The 21246-nt window shown below is 44.3% G+C and overlaps 1 protein-coding gene across 1 annotated transcript in view; it reads right to left on the bottom strand.

Moving 5' to 3' along the window:
* The window catches only part of LOC134333977 (protein kinase C and casein kinase substrate in neurons protein 1-like), a 37303-nt gene extending 17747 nt beyond the window's left edge, over nt 1-19556 (bottom strand). Inside the window, exon 1 of the mRNA XM_063016155.1 lies at nt 19465-19556. The gene's annotated coding sequence lies outside the window, so the exon portion shown is untranslated. The remainder of the gene's footprint in view (nt 1-19464) is intronic.
* Nucleotides 19557-21246: the final 1690 nt, after the last annotated feature.

Genomic DNA, 21246 nt, shown 5'->3' with positions numbered 1-21246 from the left:
ACTCTCAAGTTATCTCCGATAGGTCTGAGATGCTTGATTGCTTTAATAGACATTTTATAGCTTCAAGTTCCATTTTTGAATCTCGCATTAATGTGATAGATACATAAATGAACTGACACATATGTATAAATGAATACTGACAGGTGGATGGACAAATTGATGGATGGATAGATGGATGAGTGGATGGAAGAATCAGTAAGTGGATGGATGGGTAGATGGATGGATAGATGGATGAATGGGTGAGTGGATGGATGGATGTGCAGACAAATCAATGAATGGGATGGACACATCAATAAACTGACAGATACAGTATGTGTATATGTGTACTAATAGGTGGATAGATGGATTGCTGAGTAGATGGATGGATGAAAGGATGGATGGATGGATTGATGGATGGACACAGAATATTTACTTTAAAGCACCAAATACTGTACAATTAGTGAAAGAACTCATGGATGTACGATTAAACAGAAATTTGTCAAGATGGTTGTAGAGACAAACAAGTGCATGGATGAAGCACTGGATGGATGGATGGACAAATATTTACACAGAAGAGTTGATAGATCAATCAACACATAAGCAGATATGATTTTAAATGGAAAACAAAATATTGTACTTAATATAATGGATGGATAGATGGATGTGGTGGTGAGTGTGGCAGTGCATGGTGGATGAGTGTGACGGAGCTGGAGGCGACTGTTCAGTTGCCATGGTAAATGAGAGGTGGGCGAATTGTAGTCCTTCAGTGAGAGGACGTTTCTGAGTGGGGGGCGAAGGACGGGAATGAAGAGGGAGGAGAAGCTGACATTCCATTACAGTTAAAGACACAACAAGCTGTTTTAATTATACAAAATTATAAAAATAATAAACATTCTTTAATTATCGTCTCACTGCCGAGCTTTTAAAATCTAGTTCGCCTGTTTATCCGTGGCATGGCTTGCCACGGGCGGGCATAATCTCTTGCTGTTAATTGGATGTCACCATGCCCCGATGCACCAATCATGACAGAGGAAAGTGACATCATTGCATACCGCCGGCAACAATACGGCATTGATCGGAGGAGACGGGTTCCACCGTGAGCCTTCGCGGACCCTCATCAGCGAGCTATGTCTATATTTGGTAAACACGCCGTGCAGGACGAGGCAGGACGCTGACCGGCGGTCAGGCGCAGAACGTTCTGAGGAGATTAGAACGTTATAATAATAGCATTATTGTACGGATCATCTCAGAATCACCCATGAGAGCTGTGAAATATCTCTAAACTAGAACACGGACGTGTAGAGGTTTCTGTCAGCTCGGTCTCATGGTGCAGAATTTTCACTCTGTCTGTGAAATCGGGTCATTTTGCCTCAGCAGTGGGTACCAAACTCACAAGGAAAGGAACGAGCACAAGTGTGAATTGTATAACTGGATCTATGCCTCCTATAGGTGGCGCTCAAAGCTTTTGGCTTCATAAATTCATATCCCAGCTCTGCTACCGGTAGTCTGGGCGCCCCCTAGTGCTTGCAGCAGACAGAATTAACCACTAGTCTGCTGGATGGGAAAAGACTAGACTAAAAAGGGGGCGTGGTCTTTGATGCTGTGTAAGGACTCTAGTTAGTAGTCCAAGGTGCCTGTACAGAAGTGGAGGAATGTGGAGATGTTGGAGGACGTCAACAAACTTTAGTGGAGCCTTTAGATGGTAGTTATGGTTGCAGTCAATGTAGCCCTACTTGTATGGGCACAGAGAAGCCACCAGCTGTAGTGAATCTTAATTACTTAATTACTAACTGGGAATTAAGAGGCAAAGTTCTCGCCCATCACCTCGGCCAAGCGTCTAAACGTGAAGACGGTGGTGGATGTCCTCACGGAGAGTGATACAAGTCAAGCGTCCGGTTTGCTACTAAAAGATTGCTCAGAATAAGGTGTCTCATTGGCGCCCAGGTGGCGCAGCGGGATATTCCGCTAGCACACCAGCGCCGAGATTCTGAACTTCTCAGTTCGAAACTCGGCAATGCCACCGGTCGGCTGGGCACCATCTGGCGGGCATCTGGCAGCAGATACTAACTGGCCATCATATCTGCAGGGTGGGGACCGGACTAAGTATGGGTGGGATCTTCATAAGCTGTGTAAGGACCCTGACTGGTGAAAGAGACGCCTGTGCAGAATGCAGGGCCGAGAAGAGGAGGGCTGTGCACGTGTCGGAAGAGGCGTGTACAGCGACGTGCTCTCCTAGGATGCAATCAGGTATCCCTCAGCAGCAGAAGACAAACTGAGTGTGCTAAATTGGGAGGAAAATGGGGAGAAAATGCATAAAAAAAAGAATAAGGTGTGTCAGTAGGGTTGGTCCTTGGTCCGGTTTTCTTTGCCCTAAATTGTGATAATATTAATTGCATAAATCTGGATCTAGCGCGGACCAGGCCGTGGAGAGCGCGTGCGAGTGGGAGGATGAGCAAGTAAACAAGCTGTGATGGCAGCGATGGTGGAGGTGTGGCAGGTGCTCTCACTGTAGGAGACCGTGAAGGACGAAGGGTTGGAGCGGCACGGTCCAGAACTGAACCCGGTACGTGTGATTAGATGGTGCTAACTGTACCTGAGCACAGTGGCGAGTGAAATGATGGATGGGCAGTCAGACGGTCAGCTGTGTAACTTGTGGAGGTCCGAGGCGATGAAATGGCTGCGGGAAACCAGCCGGTGAGGAAGATTAATCAAGCTCGACACACAGAGAGAGAGAGAGAGAGAGAGAGAGAGAGAGAGCTCCGAAAACCACTAAACAATTCCCTCGGCCGTTCAGCAAGACGTAATAAAAGCTGCCAATCACACTGCAGCTCGAACAGATTGAAAAACCACCAGGTGAGGCAGCAGGTAAAAAAATGACCAGCTTTTTTTTGGGCAGAGGACACGTGATGCCAGAGGCTTTATCTCCTCTGCTTGATGATTTCCGAAGGCCGACTTTAATCCAGCCTGATGTCTTTGCGCCACTGACTGAGAGCTGGACAGTCCTATTTTCGGACGAATAATTCCTCAGGTTTGTGTCTCGTTAAACCCTTTAAAGCCGAAGCCAAAAGTTCAGGATGTTTACGGACACCTTCAGAAAACTGCCATCACCTCACGCTGAGAAATCGGTCATCCTGGCTGGTAAATGTCATTCTAGAACTATGGAAACGAATGTGTGGCTCACAGCAAGAAGGTCCTGGGTTCGATTCCCAGGTGGAGTGGTCTGGGTCCTTTCTGTGCGGAGTTTGCATGTTCTCTCTGTGTCTGTGTGGGTTTCCTCCGGGTACTCTGGTTTCCTCCGACAGTCCAGAGACATGCAGTCAGGTTAAGAGTCGATACTAACGTTCCCCTAGGTGTGTGTGTGTGTGTGTGTGTGTGTGTGTGTGTGTGTGCTCTGTCATGAACTGGCAACCTGTCCAGGGTTTTCTACCTTCAGCTCAGTGAATTGGACCCACCGCGACCCTGACCAGGACAAAACTGTGGTAAACCAGACAATAAATGAATAAATGAATGAATTATAAACGACACTTTCAACAGCCAAGCAAGCTGTATGGTGTTTTTTTGTTCATGTGTTCAGCAACAAACTTAAGTGGGGCTTTAGGATGGCAGTTATGGTTGCAGTCAATGCAGCCCTACTTGTATGGGCACAGAGAAGTCACCAGCTGTACTGAATCTTAATTACTAACAAGGAATTAAGAGGTGAAGTTCTCGCCCAACACCTCTGCCAAGCGTCTAAACAGACGTGAATGGCTAAGCCGAAGTCCTGCGATGGATTCTCACCCTGCCTTGTGTCCAGTGTTTCCCGGTGGAAGTGGACCCGCCGCGATCCTGACCAGGATAAAGCCGTTGATAAAAAATAATCAACATCACGGACAAAAGTATCAGGACGCCCACCGTCCATGATTCCATGATTGAATTCACGTGTGTCAGCCACAACAACTGCGAACAAGTGAAATAAACTAATTATATAAATGAAATCACGTGCTTCCAACTCTGCATCAACAGTTTAGGGAAGGTCCTGTCCTGTTCCAGCAGAAGTAATAAAAAAAAAAAGGAAAAACAGGCCGGTGTGACATATTTACGCTGCTATAAAGCCAGCACACGTCCGTCCTGTACTGAACGATAAGCGACAACAAAAGCCGGGAATAACAAAGCAAGATTTAATTTAGACTCGGGTTCGTTTACACAGCTGCTTGTTTCACTGAATCCTCCACACGACCAGACGCTCATCTGTTACAACAGCGGCAAAACGGAACATTCATACGTTAAGCATCATCAGGAGGCTGTTTTATTTTCTTCTTTCTGCTTGCTTAGTAGCTACTTACCTAAAGCACTGATGCTTGTATTGTAATGGTTCTGTGGCGTTTGTGGGACTTACCACTCTTCCCCGACGTCACAGGCCTTACAGAGCAGTATTGAGCTAGGCCTTTAGTAAGAGGCCAGCTCGTTAGGGTGACGACCTGCAGCTGCGGCTCCCTTATTTAAGGGTACGCCGCCTGGCTGCAGGTGTCGCACCTTTTGTCTTGTTTGTTCCTTTTGTTTTGGGCACTGCGGTGTCCGTGGGGACTGCTGACGGCTCCCCCACGCTTCTTTTGTAGTTTTAGAGGTACCCCCGGTGGCATTAGGCCATCAGGGTGTGTAAACTGCAAGGTTGAGGTAATTAGCTTTTCTTTTACCTTCTTAGAAGTAGCGTGGTGTGATGTCGTGCAGTCCTCGTACTGTGTTTATTTTACCCGTTAGCATTTAGCATTAGCGGGTGAAGCCAGCCCCGTGACACGGCGCTGGTCCTCTCCTCGCTAATGTTTACCTAGCGAACCTAGCTGTGGTATTCGGCAGCCGGTAGGTGGCGTCTCGGTAAGACACTCGGTTGGTCTGCCAGCACCCCCGGTTCGAATCCGCACTAGGAGCTTGTGTAACTGCTTTGTTAACCGGTTTTCTTTACTCTGTTTTGTGTGCTTTAACAGATTGGCTCTAGCTGCGGCTGATGAAGGAGCCGTCTGTTACCCCGAACTGCGCCTGAGGCGATTTCGGGGCTTTGTAGCTCAAAACATGTAGTCTGGGATTCTGCAACCGCTGGGTGGCGACACCGCCAAGCGCGTGGCCGTTCTGCCAGCTCCCCGGTTCGAATCCGCACCCTTTTGTGGGCTTTAACAGATTGGCTCTAGCTGCGGCTGATAACGGAGCCGTCTGTTACCTCGAACTGCGCCTGAGGCGATTTCGAGGCATTGTAGCCAAAAATAATTGTAGCGCCTTAAGCGCATGAAGTCATCTGCTCTTCCCCGCGGCAGCAGCGCGCTGGTTACGCGCCCGGCTCTCACCCGAGCGGCCGGGGTTCGCGCCCAGCGTCTATTAGTTTTCTTCTTTTCCTTTTTTGTTGCTGCCTGCATTCCCCAGCTAAAGTCCATCGGGGTTCCTTATGTTTGTTTTTGAGTTCTGTCTTGTGTGTGATGTTCTGTGTTTTTCTGTTAATAAATAAACTTTTATTTACTTTAACCTCCGCATTTGAGTCCTTTCTCTCCCACGTGACATGTATAAGCTCAGACATCAACAGTTAAAGGGATGGAAGTGATTTCTCATAACTGCTGGCTGATCGATGGCACTGTACAGGGATTGATGTGTAACTCTCCGTGCGCGATACGGCTCTCTGTATAAACCCACATCATGCAGGTGAAAAGAAGCACACGTGTAGAGGGGGTGTGTGTTAGTAAGAACCTTCTCGGTCAGGAGTGAAGGTCTGCAGCACCAGAGGAAGCTACAGTGTATCACAAAAGTGAGTACACCCCTCACATTTCTGCAGCTATTTAAGTATATCTTTTCATGGGACAACACTGACAAAATGACACTTTGACACAATGAAAAGTAGTCTGTGTGCAGCTTATATAACAGTGTAAATTTATTCTTCCCTCAAAATAACTCAATATACAGCCATTAATGTCTAAACCACCGGCAACAAAAGTGAGTACACCCCTAAGAGACTACACCCCTAAATGTCCAAATTGAGCACTGCTTGTCATTTTCCCTCCAAAATGTCATGTGATTTGTTAGTGTTACTAGGTCTCAGGTGTGCATAGGGAGCAGGTGTGTTCAATTTAGTAGTACAGCTCTCACACTCTCTCATACTGGTCACTGAAAGTTCCAACATGGCACCTCATGGCAAAGAACTCTCTGAGGATCTTAAAAGACGAATTGTTGCGCTACATGAAGATGGCCAAGGCTACAAGAAGATTGCCAACACCCTGAAACTGAGCTGCAGCACAGTGGCCAAGATCATCCAGCGTTTTAAAAGAGCAGGGTCCACTCAGAACAGACCTCGCGTTGGTCGTCCAAAGAAGCTGAGTGCACATGCTCAGCGTTACATCCAACTGCTGTCTTTGAAAGATAGGCGCAGGAGTGCTGTCAGCATTGCTGCAGAGATTGAAAAGGTGGGGGGTCAGCCTGTCAGTGCTCAGACCATACGCCGCACACTACATCAAATTGGTCTGCATGGCTGTCACCCCAGAAGGAAGCCTCTTCTGAAGTCTCTACACAAGAAAGCCTGCAAACAGTTTGCTGAAGACATGTCAACAAAGGACATGGATTACTGGAACCATGTCCTATGGTCTGATGAGACCAAGATTAATTTGTTTGGTTCAGATGGTCTCAAGCATGTGTGGCGGCAATCAGGTGAGGAGTACAAAGATAAGTGTGTCATGCCTACAGTCAAGCATGGTGGTGGGAATGCCATGGTCTGGGGTTGCATGAGTGCAGCAGGTGTTGGGGAGTTAAATTTCATTGAGGGACACATGAACTCCAATATGTACTGTGAAATACTGAAGCAGAGCATGATCCCCTCCCTCCGGAAACTGGGTCGCAGGGCAGTGTTCCAGCATGATAATGACCCCAAACACACCTCTAAGACGACCACTGCTTTATTGAAGAGACTGAGGGTAAAGGTGATGGACTGGCCAAGCATGTCTCCAGACCTAAACCCAATAGAACATCTTTGGGGCATCCTCAAGCGGAAGGTGGAGGAGCGCAAAGTCTCGAATATCCGCCAGCTCCGTGATGTCGTCATGGAGGAGTGGAAAAGCATTCCAGTGGCAACCTGTGAAGCTCTGGTAAACTCCATGCCTAGGAGAGTTAAGGCAGTTCTGGGAAATAATGGTGGCCACACAAAATATTGACACTTCAGGAACTTTCACTAAGGGGTGTACTCACTTTTGTTGCCGGTGGTTTAGACATTAATGGCTGTATATTGAGTTATTTTGAGGGAAGAATAAATTTACACTGTTATATAAGCTGCACACAGACTACTTTTCATTGTGTCAAAGTGTCATTTTGTCAGTGTTGTCCCATGAAAAGATATACTTAAATATCTGCAGAAATGTGAGGGGTGTACTCACTTTTGTGATACACTGTAAATATGATCAGGTAGTTGGATATGACTAAATAAAAAAATCGTAAATCAGCCACCAGGCATTATTATCATCCATGTTTTCTTTCCCACATATACTGAAAAACATAAAACAGATGTACACACACACACACCACACACACACATTATTTTTCTCTCCCATATTCCAGTCACATCCTGATCCACTCACACCGCCAAACCCATTCACAGTCGCCATGGCAACACGGACTACCTCCCCAGATACGTACAGACCATATAAGCACCAACACACACGCAATCATTCACACATACACACCCACACATTACAAACACACGCGCGCTCGCCTACATACACACACACACACAAAACCAGCAGGCCGAGCCCTGCTCCATCATAACGAGTGTGGTAAATCTGAGTACTGTTTTAGCACATACACACATTACATGAGTGAGAGAGGAACATTAAGAGAGAAACCGGGAGAGAAACAGAGAGAAACAGAAAAACAGAGAGAAACACAGAAAGAGAGAAACAGAAACCGAGAGAAACACAGACACAGAAAAACAGAAACAGAGAAAAACACAGACACAAAGAAACAGAAACAGAGAGAAACACAGACACATAGAAACAGAAAAACAGAGAGAAACAGAAACAGGGAGAAAGAAAAACAGAGAGAAACAAACAGAGAGAAACAGAAATGGAGAGAAACAGAAACACAGAGAAACAGAGAGAAACAGAAACAGAGAGAGAAACAGAAACAGGGAGAAAGAAAAACAGAGAGAAACAAACACAGAGAAACAAACAGAGAGAAACCGAAACGGCGAGAAACAGAAACACAGAGAAACGGAGAGATACAGAAACACAGAGAAACAGAAACACAGAGAGAAACAGAAACAGGGAGAAAGAAAAACAGAGAGAAACAAACACAGAGAAGAAAAAAAAAAGGAAAAAAAAGAGAAAAACAGAAACGGAGAGAAACAGAAACACAGAGAAACAGAGAGAAACAGAAACACAGAGAGAAACAGAAAAACAGAGAGAAACAGAAACACAGAGAAACAGAAACACAGAGAAACAGAAACAGAGAAAAACAGAAACACAGAGAAACAGAAACACAGAGAAACAGAAACAGAGTAAAACTGAAACAGAGAAAAACAGAAACACAGAGAAACAGAAACACAGAGAAACAGAAACACAGACAGAAAGAAACAGAAAAATAGAGAGAAACAGAAACACAGAGAAACAGAGAAATTTAGATAAATTGAGAGAAACAGAAACAGAGAGAAACAGAAAAACAGAAACCGAAAGAAACTGGACGAAACAGAAACAGAAAAAAACCGAAACTGGGAGAAACAGAAACAGAGAAAAACCGAAACAGAGAGAAACAGAAACTAGGAGAAACAGAAACAGAGAAACAGAGAGAAACAGAAACAGAGAAAAACCGAAACAGAGAAACAGAAACTAGGAGAAACAGAAACAGAGAAACAGAGAGAAGCAGAAACAGAGAAAAACCGAAACTGGGAGAAACAGAAATAAACTGGACGAAACAGAGAAACAGAGAAATTGAGATAAATTGAGAGAAACAGAAACACAGAGAAACTGAGAAAAACAAACTGGGAGAATCAGAAACAGAGAAACGGAGAGAAACAGAGAGAAACTAGAGAGCTCTAAATGGACAGAGTAGATATAAATCTTGGGTCTGACACAGGGATTTAATATAAATAAAGTGAAAATGCATAAACACAACAAAAATGTAATAACTGAAACGATCCAAAAGATTTAAATGTTGCTCAGTGCTGAAAACACTTTTATTTAACATAAATTCCACTTTAAACTCTGGAACTGAGCCACAGTTTTTGTGCTCTGCCTCAATTTAATAATAAATTCTAATGAATTTTGCCTTTTTATTATCATTCTGATGATATATTGAGGTGATCTCACCAGGAAACACCATTACAGGCAAACACACGGGATTACAGTCGTGTGAATCAGTGGGAACGTCCTGTCCTTCTGTACATAATAAACGTACGTCAGATCTGATCCCACGTGCATAATTTCTGATCTGATCTCCCCTCCTAATTATTGAGTTTAACTCAATTCTTTTTATTATTATGATTATTAAGGATTGTTGCTCCCGTATTAAGACACAGCAGTTCTGGTCCATGCAATTTCCTTTACATAAGTGGTTAATTAAACCAACATCTAGCTGTATGAAGGTGATCTGACACTACAGCCAGAATGCAATAAGAGAACGTTACACCACAGGAACGTATCCTGTGTCCAGACGTGCTCAGATGTACCTGACCGGTAAAATGAAGCTCTGGTGCAAAACGAGGTGATGAAAGTGTGAAAACTGCAAGATCCACGTGGACAGCAGAAGCAATCAGGGGTCGGTTACGAGCTCGCAGCATCGCTGCAGTACAGAACGTGGAGCGGCGCAGTGCTTATGTAACCTCGACCCTGCTGGACGGGTGGCGGGGACACGGCTCAGAGAGAGAGAGAGCAAGAAGTGAGAGAGATAGAGCGAGCGAGCGAGAGAACGGGGGGTTAATCTGTTCACTCACTGCTGCATTAACAGTCGCTTCATTTGCAACCGCACGGCACGCAATTACATCTCCAACTGAAGCATCACATCTCTCAAACACCAGCGTCCCTCCATTTCATCTGCATCCTGCATCCTGCACCTCTCTCATCGTAAATCCACGGGCCGAGCTTTCCTGACACCCCCCTCCCTCCCGAGCAGAGGAAATTCTGGAGGCTTTGATTAACCGTGGAGCTTCAGCTGCACTCAGATCTGCGCAGGATTTTTATTGGCTGCGACTGGTTTTCTTCTTGTTCTTGGTTGTGCGTAAATTGAGAGAGATCGAGAGGAAAAGAAATACGATGACGTTAAGATTGCATGAGCGACGTGTTCGGTTTAGGTTCCCAAACAATCCGCCCCTGCTCATCTACACACACTTACATAACACACGTCTTCCACCGCCACCTCGTTTTACTACATAACAGAATATTAGTAATGTTTTATTTTCCTATTTTGTTAAAAATGGATAAAATAAACTGCACATTTAGTCTCAGCATCTCCAACAACATCCTGATTGACTCTTACATCACATAACCAAGTGCACTATATGGACAAAAGTATTGGGTCAGCCCTTCTAATTATTAAATTCATCTTTTTCAGCCACAACAGTTGCTAACAGGTGTAATAAATCAATATAATTTTAATATGTAAATGAGATTATATGCTTTTAACAGTTTAGGGAGGGCCTTTACCTGTTTCAGCACAAAGCGAACTCTATAAAGACATGAATCAAGGCTCGGTTTAAACAAACTCCAGTGTCCTGCACCTCCAGAGTCCTGACCTAAGCCCCAACTGAAGCTTTCTCGATCACCGTCAGCCCCCAGCCATACAGATCTTTTGACTAACATACACGCATCAAAGACAGTTGCTGACAGGTGTAATAAATCAATATAATTTTAATATGTAAATGAAACGATATGCTTAGTTCCAACAGTTTAGGGAAGGCCCTTTTCTGTTCCTGCATAAAGCAAGCTCTATAAAGTCATGAAAAAAGGCTCTGTTTAAAGAAACTCCAGTGTCTTGACCTCTTGATAGCTCTGGAATGAACCGGAACATCAACTGGGGCTTTCTCGATCAACGTCAGCCCCCAGCCATACAAATCTTTTGACTAAATGGGCACAAATTCCCACATACATGCATCAAAAATTTGTGAGAAACCTTCTCAGAATCCTTCTGTTAGTATTAGTATTAGTATTTGTTTTTTAAATAGAACGTCTGACAAGCTCACAATCAGGTGTCCAAATACTTTTGGACATGCTGTACAATATAAGTGAACACCCAATCTCGTTGTTGTTTGACGTCCTAGTCCAAAGCCATCAGTATTAATATGGAGTTGAATTTCCCCCACCCTCCCTAACACCAGCTTTTGTGGTAAAAACAGAGTAGATTTTGTAGTTGTCTGTGGGGATTTCTGCCCGTTCAGCTAAAAGAGCGCCAGTAAGGTTAGGCACTGACGGTTAGCATTTGAATTAATCCTAATATGATGATGTCTTTATAATAAAGAGCTCACTTTGTGTACAGGGAGCACAGTCATGCTGGAACAATAAAGGGCCTTCCCTAAACTATTGCTGCCATGCTGGAAGCTTATCAATTCCTTTATAGAATTGTAGCCATGCTGGGTACATTCCTGTCAGCCAGATTTGTGCCGGTGTTTTCTAAGGTCTGACAGTTTTGGGATGAGCAATGGGAAGGTGAGGGTTGTGTTTCTCTCACGCCATCGTCTAGGTGTGGGTCAGGGTGAGGATGGGCGCATCAGCACACACGCCGAGGTGCGAGCGACACTTTAAAATGGACGCCGCGGTGCACAGTGCCAGGAGCTCTACTGGGAAATGAAGTGGAAAACAGCAACGTGACTTCTGATCGCACGCCGTCTTCCTAAATATCATCGTTCTGCAGGAAGAGGCAGGGCAGCCACGTGTGTGATATTTAAGCTTTGTTTATCTATGAGAAAAATAAAACACGTTTTTAAAAACAAGCTCTCTGAAAGGTCAGAATAATCAATCTTGCACATTCACACGCACTCAATCAGTCCTTTCCAATCAAATCAGCGTCTCCAGACTCCACAGTGCCATTACGTTCTCATAAACGCGTCGGGTGCTCGTGTTCCTGCTCATCTGCCAGCAGCACATCTGCCGAGCGTCGCCATTAAAATGATATTACAGGGAAAACGTTGTACAGCATCTCATCTTTGCTAAACAGCCGTTTTTGTGCAGCCACTTCGTTCATGCAGGGAAAAACATCACAGTTTGCTGTTCTAGTTTGTGGTGTTTTGGTTTGAATATTCAGGCTTATTTTGGGCAGGACGTCATCATACGATGATGTTAACACAGACCTGTCGAACCCCGACTCCATTATTCAACTCCTCTTTATTTTGGATCAATTCTTTATTGAGCATTTTTCCCCAGTCGAGTTCAACTGGAGTTTATCTTTCCCTCGTCGCTCCTCAGACATGTGAGCAGATGACGATCGCTTCTTTTCACCTACAAGGGGCGGAGTCTCGCAGTATTGCGTGCTGAGAGCCACGCACTGCCATCCGTGACCAACCAACCACTTTCCAAGCAACGAGGAACCTTCTTGTCCCTTCCCCTACAGACACAGCCTAAAGCAGTGGTCCCCAACCACCGGACATTTATTACTGGGCTGCACAGAAAGAATAAATAATTACAGATCGCTACATCAGCCATGAAAACACTTTTATATCTAACACACGGGTGTTTATCGACTCATATCACCCCCAGGTGAAAGCAGCATCTCGTTGCAGCAAAAAAAAAAGCTCATTTGTAAGTCCCTCCGCCCCCGCCGGTCCGAGAAATTATATTTTAAATGAAACCGGTCCGTGGTGCAAAAAAAGGTTGGGAAGCGCTGGCCCAAAGAGTTTGGTGACGTTTCTGCATAGAGTTGATGTACGCTTTTGTCTTTGCCTAATAGTTTTAGGTTGCATTTCTTGGTGCAGCGGTAGACTGTGTTAAGCGACACTGGTTTTCTAAAGTACTCCCAAATCCATGTGACTATATTTATCACAGTAACATGATGGTTTTATGATGGCAACGCTTACTGCAAGCATAAAGGTCAAGTACCTTTGGATTCTGAGAATCTTTTCACAATATTATGTGCAGTAAATGGTAAAAGACCTACATTATTTGCGAATTTGCGAAACTGATTGACTTCTCTCATGAATTGGTGAGCCACAACCCATTTTTACTTGTACAGACCGAGCCTTTGGTGGATCCTAATTGTATGTCCATTAATGATACCCTCATCTGATACCCTCATCCAACCCTACCCCGCTGACTGAGGACGCCTCTCAACTGACATGCGCCCCCTCCGGCACGTACAGTCAGTACAGACTGCATTTTTCACCTGAGTCGAGTCGAGTTCATACACTTGACAGGCACTGTGTACGGAGGGCCACACCCCCATCAGCATTATTCCTCAGCCCTGTGCAGGCGCCATCAGTCAGCCAGCAGGGGCCGCAGTCGCACCAGTTATGACGACCTATGATCCGACTTTCTTACCCTATAACCCTGAACAACAGCCAATCATTGTTCATGCTGCCACCCAACCCAGTCGGAAAGGCAGAGCTGAGATTCGATACGATGTATTCGAAACCCCAACTCAGGGTTGTTGTGGGTCCAATTCATTGGGAAAAAGGCATAAAACCCCCTGGACTGCCTGGGCAAACACTGAGAAGTCATTCAGATATTTAAAAGCACTCAACTTCACTACAAAATAAATAATTTAGCTTTTCATAAGTAGTAGTGATTTGCATTTAGCTTCTACCTCCTTTATTTAGCTTTTTCTTCGTATTCTCTTCTCTTGTACCCAAGCAATCGGATAGATTTAGGACGTAACCTGATACATCTTTAGCTAAAACCAGCGATTTAAATGCAAGTGCAAATGTGCATCTGAAGACATTCGCGGCACAGAAACTCATCACAGACTAAAAAGTGGGCCAGAGATTCTGATTCACGTTTGTATGTCAGTCATTGTACATCATCCTGTTCTATTTTAACTCATCCCTGCAGATACACTCAACCCCAGTTCTTCAAAGCTCTGGGTTTCAGTGGTACTGACAGTGTTTGGTGGATTCAACGTCTGCTTGTACGTTTACTTAGAAAAGGATGTTTCAGGATGCCAGTCTGTTGCGTGGCATCATACATCTGCTCACACCTAGGCAAGAATCCCTCACAGACACTGACCACAGGCAAGAATCCCTCACAGACACTGACCACAGGCAATAATTTCTCACAGACACTGACCACAGGCAAGAATCCCTCACAGACACTGACCACAGGCAAGAACTCCTCACATACACTGACCACAGGCAATAATTTCTCACAGACACTGACCACAGGCAAGAATCCCTCACAGACACTGACCACAGGCAAGAATCCCTCACAGACACTGACCACAGGCAAGAACTCCTCACAGACACTGACCACAGGCAAGAACTCCTCGCAGACACTGACCACAGGCAAGAATCCCTCACAGAAACTGACCACAGGCAAGAATCCCTCACAGACACTGACCACAGGCAAGAATCCCTCACAGACACTGACCACAGGCAAGAATTCCTCACAGACAGTGACCACAGGCAAGAATCCCTCACAGACACTGACCACAGTCAAGAATCCCTCACAGACACTGACCACAGGCAAGAATCCCTCACAGACACTGATCACAGGCAATAATTTCTCACAGAGACTGACCACAGGCAAGAATTCCTCACAGACAGTGACCACAGGCAAGAATCCCTCACAGACACTGACCACAGGCAAGAACTCCTCACAGACACTGACCACAGGCAAGGATTTCTCACAGACACTGACCACAGGCAAGAATCCCTCACAGACACTGACCACAGGCAAGAATCCCTCACAGACACTGACCACAGGCAAGAACTCCTCACAGACACTGACCACAGGCAAGGATTTCTCACAGACACTGACCACAGGCAAGAACTCCTCACAGACACTGACCACAGGCAGGAATTCCTCACAGACACTGACCACAGGCAATAATTTCTCACAGATACTGACCACAGGCAAGAATCCCTCACAGACACTGACCACAGGCAATAATTTCTCACAGACACTGACCACAGACAACAATTAAATAAATGTATTTAAAGACATCTTAGTTGATGTAAAGCTCTTAATATGAATCGATTATGGTGCCATTGGGACACATTCCAAACCTCAAATCCTTTAATTACTAATTAATTTATCCTTTCAGTCGTTTTATTGGTCAATTCATCAGGTGAACTGGGCACGAAGCATAAACACACACGTCAGTCTGGTAATTGGATATGACTAGATTAGGAGGAAACTGGGGGAGGGGAATGCAGTAACAATAAGGTAATAGATGTAATATTTAAATAGTTACACGGTTGTTCTATGATGTTAGCCCGCGTCGTCTGATTCTTCATCAGCAACCAGATTTGGGAAGGCCCAGGTCTCAAGCCAGTTGGTAATCTTATAATGGTAAAGCTATGGCTCATGTTGGTACCAACCTCCAGGACTTCCTCACAGACACTGACCACAGGCAGGAATTCCTCACAGACACTGACCACAGGCAAGAATCCCTCACAGACACTGACCACAGGCAAGACTTCCTCACAGACACTGACCACAGGCAAGACTTCCTGACAGACACTGACCACAGGCAGGAATTCCTCACAGACACTGACCACAGGCAAGACTTCCTCACAGACACTGACCACAGGCAAGAATTCCTCACAGACACTGACCACAAGCAAGAATTCCTCACAGACACTGACCACAAGCAAGAATTCCTCACAGACACTGACCACAGGCAAGACTTCCTCACAGACACTGACCACAGGCAAGACTTCCTCACAGACACTGACCACAGGCAGGAATTCCTCACAGACACTGACCACAGGCAAGACTTCCTCACAGACACTGACCACAGGCAAGACTTCCTGACAGACACTGACCACAGGCAGGAATTCCTCACAGACACTGACCACAGGCAAGACTTCCTCACAGACACTGACCACAGGCAAGAATTCCTCACAGACACTGACCACAAGCAAGAATTCCTCACAGACAGTGACCACAGACAAGAATTCCTCACAGACACTGACCACAGGCAGGAATTCCTCAATGACACTGACCCAGTCGTTTTATTGGTCAATTCATCAGGTGAACTGGGCACAAAGCATAAACACACACGACGTCTGTAATTGAATATGACTAGATTAGGAGGAAATTGGGGGGAGGGGAATGCAATAACAATAAGGTAATAGATGTAGTATTTTTTATAGTGACTGGGCTGTTCTACGATGTTAGCCCGCGTCGTCTGATTCTTCATCAGCAACCAGATTTAGGAAGGCCCAAGTCTCAAGCCAGTTGGTAGCCGTGTATTGGTAAAGCTATGGCTCCACGACTCCAGGACTTCCTCACAGACACTGACCACAGCCAAGAATTCCTCACAGACAGTGACCACGGGCAAGAATTCCTCACAGACACTGACCACAGGCAAGACACTGACCCAGTCATTTTATTGGTTAATTCATCAGACGAACTGGGCGCTAAGCATAAACACACACGTCAGTCTGGTAATTGGATATGACTGGATTAGGGGGAGGGGAGTGCTATAACAATAAGGTAATAGATGTAATATTATTTATAGTGACAGGGCTGTTCTACAAGGCCCAGGTCTCAAACCAGAAATAAATCCCAGGAATAGAACGCAAAGAAAAGCAAAAGGCAGGCGCCTACGTGGCGTTCTTCCCTAAATTGGGTGAAAATAGGAGAAAATGCTTTAAAAACAAAGTGATGGGCAGTGGGATTCTGTTAGCAATCTGGCAGCAAATCGTGGCAACACACCCACTCATCCTTGGACTGTCTGAAAAGATTTCAAGGGTTTGGGATGAAATATTTTAGTCAAAGTTGCATTTCTGACGGAGACAGAGAAAAGAAGATGAGGGACTGTAATTTATGGAGCTGCCAGGGCTGCCGGGGTGTTCTGACCAAACCCAGCAAATAAGATGCATTTTTGTTGCTGAATTTAAGGTGACAAAAGAGCTCTGTGTTAGATATAGAATTTATTTACATTTATTTCATTTAATTTATTCATGAAATTAGCTGGACTAAAATAGATGCACCCTATTTCCTAGATTCACTATCTGTGAGGAAACCCTACTAGGGAGGCCAGGGTCCTTTCTCTGTGGAATTTGCATGTTCTCCCCGTGTCTGTGTGGGTTTCCTCCCACAGTCCAAAGACTTGCAATCAGGAAATTGCCCTAGGTGTGAGTGTGCGTGACTGTGACCATGACCAAGATAAAGCTCAAATAATTATTTATTATATTTTCTTTTTTGCTGAAGAAACAACTAATAATGTCATTTGGATACTTACACCTGTATATTTTATTTAATTTAGTTGTGTTGGTGCATATTTTGAAGCAGTTGGTAGCTGTGTGATGGTGCTAAACTCCAGGATGTTAAATGTATTGAAAGGAGAGGTTATTTTTTTCAGTCATTCATCTTCAGTAATCAGTTTATCTTAGTAAACAATGAGGTAGGTCCAGGCCCATCCCAAAACACTGGGCACACGGTGGGAACACATCATGGATAGTGACCCACAACTTTACACGTCTAGCAGAGAAGCAGGTAAAAGCTAAGATCAAATAACTTACTATTACCAAATAATATAAACTGCAATGTTAGGTTATACATCTATCACACAACCAATCTGTCATATCGTTTCTTTCCTAACAGCCACTTAAATGAAACGAAGATCCCTGGACGTTATTTTTCCTGCATTAAGCTCTCTTCACGCTCCTTATTCTGTCTCCCTGCAGCTCATTAGTGGAAACCCTGCTGACAGAGAGTCCAGTTCATGCAGAGACGTCGATATTGACATCAGTACCGTGGACAGCACCACCACCCACCGAACTACTTCCAGCTTACACAGGGAAGCTCAAGAGAGGACGCCAGCACCGGTCTCAGAGCATCGTGTACAAGTTTACTTCAGGATATCAGTAATACATTCAAGTACATTATTTATAATCAGTTTCCTTGCTGTGATATACATACAGGACGAGTACAAGACTAATCAATAACAACCCGTAATTCACACAGTAAAAATACTGCAATGATCTGTGGGAAATCTCGGCTGCTCAACTGCCCGTGGTCACCCTTCATGATACGCCCTACTTTTAATAGGACACAGAGCTGGACTGCAGGCAGGCCAGTCAAGCACATGCACTCTGTGTCTACGAATCCACATACGTTACGATTCAGCGCATACAGAATGAGACCTTTTCTTGTACCTTTGTCAATTATGTAAATTGGTTCTGGTTTTTATAGCATTTTATAAAATGGGATAAAATGTCCCAAGTTTTCCGGGATTTGGATTTGTATTGACATTTTTGTTCCAATTGCTGTATTTATATTAAGGTTGATTAGATAGATAGATAGATAGATAGATAGATAGATAGATAGATAGATAGATAGATAGATAGATAGATAGATAGACAGACAGACAGACAGACAGACAGACAGACAGACAGACAGACAGACAGACAGACAGACAGACAGATAGGTGAGTGTACTGACAAGCAGATGGATGGATGGATGAACAAATAGATGGGATGAATACATAGATTAATTGACTGGTGTACTGGTGAGAGTAGTGTACAGGTAGATGATGGATGGATGGATGGATGGATGGATGGATGGATGGATGGACAAATAAATAGATGGGATGAATACGTAGATGAATCGACTGGAGTATTGGTAAGAGTACTGACAGGTGGATGAAGGGATGGATGGATGAGTGGATGGATGAGTGGATGGATGAGTGGACAGATCAATTGATGGGATGGATACATTAATAAATTGACAGATGGGTGTATGGGTGACTGTACTGACAGGTGGATGGACAGATGGATAGATGGATGTATAAAATGATGGGTGAGTGGATGGATGAAAGAATAGACAAATGAATAGATGGGTCTGAATACATAGATGAATTGGCAGGTGTATTGGTGAGAACTGACAGGTGGATGATGATTGAATGGATGGATGGATGGTTGAATAGATACTTGGTCCCAATATGTCCTCTTAAGCAATTATTTTATTCAGTAATGAAGCTTGAACACATTACAGTGTAGAACTTGTTATATTTGTGTCATGTTGGATCCATTTTCCTCCTTTGCTTTGGTTGTGTTGTTGTTTGTGCACTGCAGCTGAAATAAACCGTCCTGGTGTTTATACTCGGCGCACAAACCAGCCAATCGCAGCGAGGAACAACGAGAACCCGCATTTAATCATGATAATAAATCTATTTATAATAACAGCATTATACACGCTGCGCGTTTATTTTAACTGAGAAGATGTTTGGATCTGGATCTGCAGTAAAACTGAATTCATCTGCCGATCATGCACAAGCAAAACAAACCAGATCGAAGCCCAGCGAGCAAGAACACAAACACAAACAGCACCGAACCGAGAACCGCGCAGCAGATGCGTCTTTAACGATAATAAATAACCATAATAAACCGTTTCTTACCGACTGGATGCGGGTTTTTTGCGCGGTGCTGTAGGAAGCGCGCAGCTCCTCCGTCGCAGAGGATTTACAGAAGGTGACCCCGGTGTGTGAGCGTGTGTGCGCGCGTCCGTGCGTGTGCGTGCGTGTGGCTCTTCGCATCCACGAGAGGAGATCACGACGCGCGCGCTCCCGTGGGGGAGGGGGGTGGCTCTTACGCATTAAAGCTTACCTGAACGCTGTGACGTGCTGATGCTGATCATCCACCGTGACTGTCCATTATTTCTGTGTATTTCAGCTTCAAATGCAACTGTGCAACGTGGAGCCAAAAGTATGTGGACACACGGATAAAACACGTCCATATTTATGTATCTTATTAAAAAAACAGTTTATTATTGTATTATTGTTATTATTATTAATTTACATTTACATTTTCAGCATTAGCTGACGCTATTATCCAAAGCGACTTACAGTACTATGACAGTATACAATCTAATGGTTAAGGGCCTTGCTCAAGGGCCCAGCAGTGGCAACCTGGCAGTGGTGGGGCCTGAACAAGCGACCTTTTGTCTACAAGTCCAGCACCCTAACCGCTAAGCTACAACTGCCCTATTAATATGGTGACAAAGTAGCTGTCGCTTCACACAAGAAGGTTTTGGGTTTGACTCCCAGGAGGAGCAGTCAAGGTCCTTTCGTGTTCTCCCTGTGCCTGTGTGGGTTGCCTCCGGGTAATCTGGTTTCCTCTTACAGTCCAAAGACATGCAGTCAGGCTAATTGGAGATACTAAAATTTCCCTGTGTGTGTATGTGTGTGTGTTTTGCCCTGTGATGGAATGGCAACCTGTCTAGGGTGTTTCCTACCTTTCGCTCACCACTGCGCCAACCGAGCAGCCATTTCATACATATGTAGGCTATTCCGTAATCACTTAATTATTTATTTTGTAATTAAAACATGTAACTCTCTTAATTAGCGAGGTTTTACCTACATTTTAAAACTCTGAACTTCAGACAGTTTTCCCCAATTCTCCTCCCAATCTAGGTGTATCCAATTATCTGACCCACTTCTGACCAAAAAACGCCATGACTATCACATGAACCACTCCAACACGTGTGCGGTCATGAGGAACCCCCTGAGATTTGAACTTGCGTATTTGATATGTCAGCTCTGAAGCTCTACAGACAAATTTGTCAACAATTAACAGTTTTAGGAGTGTTCAGAAATAGGCAGAAATACCAATAAATCTCTATAAACGTTTTGACTTTTTTTTTGCCATAAAGAGCATCAATGGGATGAAATTGAGTAATGCAGCTAGAATACAATACAAAGCAAATTTGGACAGCAGGTGTAGCTATGTTAATTGGTAACCAGTCATGTTTTACACTTTGTCATTCTTTTTGTGAAGTTTTACAGTAAAACTGTTAAGTTTACAGTTGAACCATAATAGTTCATAGTTCTACTGCCACCTTTACAGTTCGACCATGAGTACAACTGTGAACTCTCATGTTACTATGAAGTTCATGGTCACCTCTTCCAGTGTTTAATAATATTGGCTGTGAAGTTTACAGTTCAACTGTAAACATGATATTGTTGAACTGTGAAATTCAGTTTTGACAGTTTTAGTCAACTTACAGTTTACAGTTCAACTAAGAATGGTTCATGGTCACCTCTTCTAATGTTTAAAAATAATGAATGTATTTGTTTTAATGTAGCTAGCTGGGGTAAGGTATAATCTAGCACTGCTAGTATTTTAAGTAAATAATAAAATTTTAGCTTAAGTGCTGCATGTTGGTAAATATTCATTCATGA

This window comes from Trichomycterus rosablanca, chromosome 19, assembly GCF_030014385.1.
Source record: "Trichomycterus rosablanca isolate fTriRos1 chromosome 19, fTriRos1.hap1, whole genome shotgun sequence".
In the NCBI taxonomy this organism is placed as follows: domain Eukaryota; kingdom Metazoa; phylum Chordata; class Actinopteri; order Siluriformes; family Trichomycteridae; genus Trichomycterus; species Trichomycterus rosablanca.
Note: the sequence above shows the minus strand (reverse complement) of the source record. Positions and strands in the feature narration are given on the sequence as shown.